Below are 9,018 nucleotides of genomic sequence, written 5' to 3' on the forward strand. Positions count from 1 at the left end.
ACTGTTTCTCCATAACAATGCCATCCCTGGTTCCCACGGTGATGACATTGGTGGTGTTTTGTTGGCCCATAAAAGTGTAGTAAAACGTGTTTCATGCCTCTACTTTCTGATTTGAGAAGTGATGGTCACATCTCTGCAAACTTTGTTGAGAAATCCATCAGCTTCTTGCAAAAAAAGTGTTGAAACCCCCCAAAAAAAGTCTGTCCCCTGCAAGATTGGAAGTGAAACAAAAGGTCTTTCTTTCAACGTAGCAATGAAAATAGAGAAAAAAAAAAGTCCACAGACGTAAAACAGAAAAGTAGGGGAAAGTAATCTTTCAACAACAACAATGGAACTGTTGTCGAAATGCTTTTTGTTTACATTGCAACTTTAATGGAACACAGACCTGGCTCTGGGTGGTTGAGGTGCACCCTGTAGGAACCACTCCCCCTGGGGCCACCATGATGAACACGGCTGCACTTTTCCCTGTCTGGACCTTTTCACTGAGGTCGTGGAAGGAGATACAGTGATAACTAACAGGGTGGGGGGTGCACAAAGTGGAAACCCATAGAGATTATTTGTTTCTGTGTGGGCTTCTCTTCCAGGCACTTATTAACAAACTGCTACACAACACGGTACTCAAAAGGAAATGTGGGCGTTTTGAAGTTGGTAAGGTGATTGGTGTCTTATAAAAGCGAATCTGGTGATGCTCCCCCACATGCCCTACCCACCCACCCACTTCATTTTCAGTTTTGCTCCTTATTGCATTAGAAATTATTGAACCCTTAAGATGGAAGTATCATTGTTTTGCATCATCTCATTAGTTCTATTGTTACAAATTAGATGCTTTAATTACATTTCTGGATTAACTAATCTGTTTACCGTTTAATGACGGCTTCAGCAGAAACTGACAGAGACGGGGGGCTGCCTCAGGTCAAAAAGGGAAACCACTGGAAAAGGGGTTCAAGCTTTGGATTGCATTAAAATCCAAATCTCAACAGTGGGAGGGGTGCAGCCCTTGGTGAAAGCTGATCTAGGGAACCTAAAGAGTTTCCACACAAACGACCCCCAGAAATTGAGAACACGTGGCGCTTTGGTAAGAAAAGTCCACCCCCACAGCAAAAATGAAAAGAGACATAAAGGATCTTGCCTGCTTCACATCTGCCAAGACAAACAGAAGAGAAGGAGGGGGGGGGGGGGGGTTTGCAGGGAGACTGAGGGGAGTAAATCTTCAGTCTAATGAATGAAAGCTCCCAAAAATGTGTCACCCATTGGCCCTACACGTGGTAAACATTCAGCTCAGGCCACATTTGAGGCCTTTGTTTGCTCCTTCCTCCCCCATGGTTGTGCCCACCCCATTGTCCTGCTGGCATGCAACAACTCCGAGACATTAAGAAGGGAAAGAGACAAGGACAATGAGTTTATTTTCTTCTGGGGGGGGGGGGGGGGGGGGGGTTCCTCCTGGTTAACTAGTTTCCTCATCACCTGATCAGTGTCTTTCAGTCCCGTTGAAGTGATGCAACAATTGAGCATCTGGCAGATACACCTGTGAGCAGGTAAAAGGACTGTGTGGTTGATCTAAAGCAGGAAAAGCTTTAGAAGTTCTGACAGTGTGACAACAACGTGCTGTGCAGTGATAATAAGTGAAAAGAGGGCGTAAACCCAGAGAGGCTTTGTGCAGCTTTGTAAACAGAGCGATCAGGTATCCGCGCAGCATATGTCAGACGTGTGTCCACTAGAGAAAACGTTTTTTCTCCACTGCATCGTCAAAGGTCGCCGCTTTAGAGTCTCTGTGATCTCTGAAAACACAGCCGCACTGTTGGGGCAAGAAATGCAACACCGCCCGCGTCTTAGGAGGCCCGTCTGAGAAGTCAGATGGCCTTTGTGGCAAACTGCAGCGGCAGACAGACCTCTGTGGTGGCTGTCAAAAGTAGGGCCAGTGAAAGCTAACACAGAGTGCTGACCTGATAATCCTGATTTCCAACGTTTAAATCTTTCAAAGCTTTTAACAAACTTTGGCAAGTTTAAACTCTATCGTAACAAAGCCGAGCCTCCAAAGGCTTTTGGTGAAATGCCCTTGGGTTGCTTTCTTACTGGAGTAGTCTTAAGGCCCGTACACACCGGGACGAATATTCGCCAGGCGTTATTCGCCAGCGTTTTTCGCCACGTTTCTTGTGTTCACACTCAGGCGATTTTCGCTGACGATGAGCTGAGCGAACATGCAATTTCCTTCCCTGACATTAGATGGCGCTTAATGTAAAACAGAAATACTCCAGTACACAAGGTGGCGCTGCGCAACTTTACGCTTCTTAAACTCGCTTTTCCCTCAGAAGAAGAGAGCAAGTATTTACGCGCTAGTCAGAATCAAACAAAGAAAACGTGAATATTTCAAGCACCAGTAGCTCCAACTGGTACTTGGTAAGGGGATATTTTAGAATGTCCGTCATTATTTCTTCGCTGCTGTGTAGACGCTACACGGCGTCCATCTTCTTCGCTGGTATGTGTGTTCAGCAAGGCAGTTTTGTGTTTGAGCGCCCCCAAGTTGTGTTTTACTGTAACTTCAGAAGCTCCAGACACGTTTGCAAAAGCGCCATTCTCATTGGTCGAATAGATTTCGACGCGACGCGTCGAAAAAAAAAAAAGAACCCGAGGCGTTTTTTTTTTTTGACGCTCTGTCGCGTGGCGTTTTTTCACGTCGGTGTGCACACTCTCATTGGTGCCCTTTGTTTAGTCACGAGGCGTTAAACGTCGGCGAAAATCGCCGGCGAAATTCGTCCCGGTGTGAACAGGCCTTCACTTTTTTTTTTACAGATGGGTGGGAATGCTGACTATTCTATCCCTTTACACTGTTTACCCAGAAGACACTTCCTAACCTTTTTGAGATTGCTGCTTCCTCAGATTCAGAATGTTTCAAGTTCATTTCCCCTAATACATTGAGCTTATCTTATATCCTCTATTTGGTCAATAAACTTTGTCTGCATTCACACTGAAGTTAACCGCACCATATCTGTAATCTAACAGATACATTTTTTTTTCTAAATTGAGTTTAGGTAAGTCTTCACATTCATTCATTCATTTTCTGTTCCGTTTTGTCACTTTTGGGGTCACAGGGCTGCTGGAGCCTATCCCGGCCACTTGTGGGTGAAGGCAGGGGACACCCTGGACAGGTCGCCAGTCTGTCGCAGGGTAGAATGTCCACAATCACACATCCATTCACTCTCACACTCACGCCTAGGGACAATTCAGAGTTACCAATTAACCTATGAAGCATGTTTTTGGACAGTGGGAGGACGCCGGAGATCCCGGAGAGAACCCGCGCATGCACGGGGAGAACATGCAAACTCCACACAGAAAAGGTCCCCCATTGATGTTGGGGGCCGGGGGCCTTATTGTTATGAGGCAAGAGCGTTAACCACTGCACCACCGTGCAGGCTTCACAACTGACAAAAAAAAAAAAAAAAAACTATCAAAGGAATCATGTCTAGTTCAGACCAGATCAAAAACGGGATAAGATCAGAATCAAGCCTAAATCAGCCTGTAGCCGACTAGGACCAATCCCAGAATCTCTGACTAGAGCCAAAACTGGATCTGACTGGAGCTGCTGTTCTTTACAGCCTGCATGTGAACCTTTGCAAATCCCACTTTTCTACACACACTTCATTAAACTCTTCCACAAGGCAACATAAAAACAACCTAAAGTTTCTTTAGGACATAGTTCTTGCACATGAAATTCACATGGTAAATATTCAGTTTGAAAGCAGGTTAACAGAAAATACCCAGAACTGTTCTTTAGGAGACCCTGACCGATGTCAAAACGCAACACAGTGATACTTTTTTTTTCCTTTGGGGAGTTTAGAACGTGTACCATGTTTACTGACTTTAATAATGTGTCTTAATAATTATGTGTCATATAAACTTTGGGATCATTGAAGAAAAGTACAAGCTCCAAGCAGTGAGTAGCCTTTGAAGGGTAACACTTTCTCCCCAAATAATGGATACCATTGATAAAACAAGGGAGATCCTCTTTTAAACTTTACTGAAAAACAACAAAGAACATTTTGGATTTAACTTTTGGGGTAGTGGCAACTCTTATTGGATTCTTTGCTTTAAGCTCAAGGTGACTGGTTTTTTTTGCCTGTCAGGAAACTGAACCGCTGGATGAAGCACAATCAGAATCGGTGCTGCATTTATCATTCAGGCTCCTGAGATCTGGGAGAGCCTTCCTCCTAGGCTAATGTCCCACTTTTTGCCTTTGTTTTAGAGCCGCCTCAAGGAGACATGCTGGTGATGGGAATACAAAGTAAACTCATTTCTTTGACACAGCAGAATAGTCTCAGATGTGTCTTCACTGTCCAAAGTCAGGGGTTTGAGTTGCTGTGTGTACTTCTTGTGCTGTGGATGCACTCTCTGATGAAAGTGTCATCCTGCAGACAGGTAGGAAAAGAGCCACGAAGAAGAAGCCAATTTGCAGAATTTTGAGGTATACATCTGTCACTGCATATTCAGTCCAATTCTTCCTGTTTTGATTTTAAAACGTCTTCTTTTCACTTTCACAACTTAACAGAAAAGATGTTTCCTCCTAAGCGATCAACACTCTAGCAAAGCATCAAGTCACTGTCTGTCGTTGAGACTGACACATTCAGCTGAGAAGGCAAAAAAAGAAGTTAAAATTGTAAGTTTTGCATACTAAGTAACTTCTGAAATACAGCAAACATGACAGGTAGAGAAGGCACTCGTCTTTGCACTAGAGGCACATGCAAAGAAAGTCAACGTGCAGATTTCCTGATCTACTTTATTTAACAGACTTGAAAAAAAAAATCAATTCAGTTCACTCCATTTCAGCTTGTTAATGAAGCTCCAATTTGCAATCAAGGATTCTCAATGAGCCAACTAAAAAGGGGCAAACACCAAACCAAGTTACATTTCTGTCCTGGGCAACCATTTTGTCAGGGCTTTACTACAGCCCCAAGAACGGGGTCAAAGCATTCTCAGTAAATGATTAAATGCTCCCACGAATCTTACAACCATGTAAATAATAATAGGGAAACAAAAACATCAATGGAAAGTTGTTTTCTAAAAAGAATAGCAATATCTGTCGAGCAGAAAATAATTAAAAACACTATGAATTTTAACCATCAAAAAGAACAAATAACAAATAAAATGCTTGCTTATTATACAATATAGAACTTCCGGTATGTGCTAATTTTCAGTTCCTCTGTTCTGTTTTACAAACAGACTTAGTTTTATGAGTAAATTTAATAGAACTAGTTTTTAAATATTTCAGTTATTGGCCTTCTTAAACAGGACTTTAGGAGGCTAATATACCAGACATGTCCAAAGTTTAGCCCCGAAAGCCAAATACTGCCCATGGCCACATCTGATTTGCACTGCAGCCCCTTTCAAAACAATGTCTTAAATATAAATGTGACATAACAGCATTGATAACACATACATCCAAAAAATCTGTTTTATATTTCACCAGAAAATGGGAGCAGCACTGAAGCTACACTCAAAAGCTCCTCTGAATACGGTCTTCATGTGCAACAATAAGGTGGATATTGTTGGCAAGATTGGATTTTGTGCTAAAAATTGTGATTTTACTACGTGAGTTTTGAAACTAATAAAGTCCCGTTCCAATCATCTTTTGATCTGCTGTAAAAGCCCTCATAGTAGTCTTTTAATTATGATTATTCCCTTTAAGTGATTAGGATACTTGATTCTGATCTATTTTTTCTGATAGTGTTATTTTTAAATCATAATTGTGGTTTTTCTAATGAAAATAATCTGCACTTATTTTTTATACTTGATCTGCATTTGCCATGCTGATTTCTACAATAGTTATGTCTATTTTTACAGAATTATTAAGTAATTCATATTTGTCATGTGATTCATTGATACTTAAAGAATCTTAATTCTGTCTGATAAAAGTTATAAATCGGATAATGATAAATCATGTCTTAAAAATGGTTACGGTAGAACGGCGGCTGGATTATACAAATTTGCTTCCTTCCACTCCATTTCAAGCAATATTTCAATTTTATGTCTAATTATCCTGCGTTTGATAGGTCTTTATATGAATGTAAAACTGATGATTGTATTGTTTTGTGCATTATTCTAATTCTGATTGCTGGAAATAAACCATTTCAAATCAAATTTGGATGGGAAAGCAAATACTTTTGGTAATCTAGTGTATCTTAAAGAAATTGACTCCTTTCAGCCTTGGTGCTTGAATCATCGACTGACCCTAAATATGCACAAAACTAAACAGTGTCTTGATTTGCGATGACGTGAATAGACCCAGTTGCTGGAACCAGGAAAGATCACAGACACAGGAGTTGACAAAGTCACTGGTTTATTTCCCAGGATGATATGATGTGGAAGAGTTCTGGTGACTGATGGAGGAGCATTAGTCCCAGACGGCGGATGAGGTCCTGACGGTGAGTGGTCTTTTCCTTTTACTGATGCAAAGCAGAAGCTTGGAGCGGCGGGTGAAGTCAGACTTGGAGGTAGATGGTATGGCTGCGTGGAGTCGTGGCGTGGCTGGAGGTCAGGAATTCAGGCGTAACCAGGTGGAGAGTATTGGTGAATGAACCCAGGTCGGCAGTCGTGGTTGAATTTCCTGCAGACAATGAGGTAGACGTGATTACAAGAGAAGGTGTGGAGCATGACATAACTAGAAAACATGAAACCAAGATCTGAACCATACAGGGCAAGGAAACGATGAATGCTGGAGAAGGCTCATCCTAAATAGCAGGAGGACTGATGAGGTGAGTGCCAACTCAGGACTCCCAGGCGTACCATGACAAAGAAATGGTTTTTGACCCTGAAAGACTACTGCTCCATGAGCCATGAGCCAAGAAATATTACAGCTATCCAGCCGTAGATACCAACTTGGATGAGGAAAATGAAAATGTACACAGATCTAGTCCAGTGTTTTTCAAAACATTTTGAGCCAAGATCCACTTTTTCCTTTACAAATATTACAAGGCACACCAACAACCAAAAAAAAAAGAGAAACTCTGTAGTATGCATTGATGTACAATCTTGCACACACTTTATTGTAATACATGAGGCACAAAAAAAGCTTTAAGTTACAGCCATTTTTTCTAAAAAGTCTAATAAAAGTTGCAATATTTTTAAATAGTAATTGTCAGCTAAACGACAATCTGAGAACATAATAGTTATTTTACAAAACCGCAGAGAGCCGCAGCACAGGGAGGAAAGAACTGCATGCGGCTCCGGAGCTGCAGGTCGCCGACCCCTGCCATAGACAGTAACAATGGACAAATCCGGTGTGACATCACCCACAGAAAATGCCTTGGCTCCTCTGGCTCCAGCGAAATGAAACCAATTCAGTTGTCAGTTTTTCACGATGACTGCCGCCATTTGGAGCCAGACAACAGTGAGTGGTCCGAGTGGTCTGAGTCATTGTTTCTATGAGAACTACTGTCGCCAATCATGAGTAAACTTGTTTGAATTCCACACCCCTCCCACCGAAAGTGGCTTAGGAGAATCTGTCAATCAAACGTTCGAGGTGGGGGCCAGAGGGCAAAACATGCTTTCACTGAGGCATCTGATTGGTCAGTTTGTAACTTGAATAACTTGCAATTTTTAAAAATTCTTTAAAAGAATAGAATTAGCGAGAAGATATTTAAAAAGTATATCAGATCAAGAATGGAGCCAGCAGGTAAATGGTAAATGGCGTATAGTGATATAGCACTCTTCTACCTTCCTCGAAGGCCCAAAGCGCTTTACAGTCACAGCCCCATTCACCCATTCACACACTGCTGAACAGTGGTGCCAACCTTCCACCAGAGGCAAGCTGGGATTCAGTGTCTTGCCCAAGAAAAACTTTGACACTTCCCGCTGGATGGAGCGGTGGACGCCGCACACCAACTCACTGACACCTAACAACTTCTTTATGATCAACGTGAGGACGAGGACGGACAGGGCCAAGCTGGACCGGGAGGTGCAGTCCAATGTCCTTGGATCGCCAGGGGGAGGAGTCCCTCAGTCCAGTTATTTATACTGTCTGGGGTTGTCACCAATGATCTATGTTAATAAAACAATAATAAAGTATTTTTTTTAAATAATAAAGTAGCTTAACATGTAAAGTGTTAATCAGTGTCTGATATACCTAATGTAATCCACTCCCAACTGTTATGAATTGCAAAAGGTTTTATAAATAAAGTTAAAATAAAGAAAGAGGAAAAACTGGCTCCACCCAGTTTTCCCACCCAGTTCAGTCTGGCTCGTGACCTGACTGCATGAAGTTACTGGCAGATGCTCGTGTGCCTTTACGATCTGTTTACGGCAGCGCGCGCCGCCGATGGCACTCTCAGCGCTCAGAACTGCAGCTATTTAGATGCGGCTCAGTCCTACTCAGTTCTAGACCAACCAGAAGGTTTCTGATTGCAGCTTTCATTTCTATTTTTTTACTTTACAGCGTTAAACCTGCCCCACCCCCCCAACTAACCACCACCATCGTTGTCTTCCGTCAGCCCAGCCGCTCCCTCCACCTGCTCAGCTGCCTTTGTCAGGGGGGCGGGCGGGGGTCTCGTGCTTCATTTCAATGACAAAGTTCCAGAGACCCCCAACCTGCTCCTTTCTTTCACTTTATGGTCCTAAGGATCGCATCTCCCCATACACCCCCCACCCCCAACAGGCTGCTGGCTCAGACTGATCTTCCGCATTTGTAAATAAAACATGCCTGCAATATCTTCATCAGCAGCAGCAGCATCTTCTTCTGACCAGCATCTCCATCATCTCCATTTCCAGTAGCAACAACAGCAGGCTCAACTTTCCTTCGACATCAGGTTTTGGCCCACAACTCAGATGGTCTCTGCTGGAGGGGAGGGGGGGTGTTGTGGGTTCAAATGAGTGTAATGTGTAACTTCTCGCGCTCTCCTTCGCAGTGGAAATTTTATTTGGGCGCGTGTCCGTGTGTGCCAGCACGTGGATAGCCGGTTCCACTGGGTGACACCCCCCATGCTCAGGTACCGCGCGTGCACAAACTGGCAACATAAGTATGAATCAATG

This window comes from Oryzias latipes, chromosome 10 (genome assembly GCF_053564925.1).
Source record: "Oryzias latipes strain Hd-rR chromosome 10, Olatipes_Hd-rR_3.1".
Taxonomy (NCBI): domain Eukaryota; kingdom Metazoa; phylum Chordata; class Actinopteri; order Beloniformes; family Adrianichthyidae; genus Oryzias; species Oryzias latipes.